This window comes from Cephus cinctus, unplaced genomic scaffold, assembly GCF_000341935.2.
Source record: "Cephus cinctus unplaced genomic scaffold, Ccin1 Ccin1_scaffold0126, whole genome shotgun sequence".
NCBI classification, from domain to species: Eukaryota; Metazoa; Arthropoda; class Insecta; order Hymenoptera; family Cephidae; genus Cephus; species Cephus cinctus.
The window spans coordinates 238840-239420 of record NW_014332860.1 but is presented as its reverse complement, the minus strand read 5'-3'; the positions used below and the strand labels follow the sequence as shown (position 1 = coordinate 239420).

Genomic DNA, 581 nt, shown 5'->3' with positions numbered 1-581 from the left:
CCCCTCGCCACCACAGTCCCTTAGCATCGACACGCTCGATGCTTTAATTGAAACGCAAAACAGCTATCGGTAGATCGGCCGTCCACGGGCGCCCCGACTGGGCCTAAACCTCATCGAACCGTAGGAGTCAGTCGAGCGCTTTCCGAGAGGCCCATTTGAAAACAGCTCCTAAGGAGCTTCGAGTACATGCGCACGTGGCTGAGTATCCATGCGCGCGCGCGTATTCATTGGTCCCTGCGGGACATGTCCATGACAGCCCGATCGGTGCTTCTTGAGAGCAGGTGGATGGTGGAGGAAGAGGAGGAGGTGTCGCTATGAAAAGAGTGAGAGGGATGGCTGCGCCATTGTATCGCCGCGCGCAAACAACATTGCATTTACAAAGGCTATTTTTTTCCCATCGTCATCCTAGGGCAGCCTCGAAAGGGGTGCGATTATCTGAATGACCGTGCGCCTGTGCGCCTGTGCGCCTCTAAAGCGCAAGTGACAAAGGCTTGTCACTTGACGTGATACGAGAGGCGAGCGCGTTACAGGGAAATAGCGAGAGGTCACGGGTTCACGGTGGATGAAAGCAAAGGGGGGGG

General features: G+C 56.1%; 1 protein-coding gene across 2 annotated transcripts in view; it reads right to left on the bottom strand.

The window, feature by feature from the left end:
- The window catches only part of LOC107262759 (diacylglycerol O-acyltransferase 1), a 40401-nt gene that overhangs the window by 23144 nt on the left and 16676 nt on the right, over positions 1-581 (bottom strand). The gene's annotated exons all lie outside the window — the stretch shown is intronic.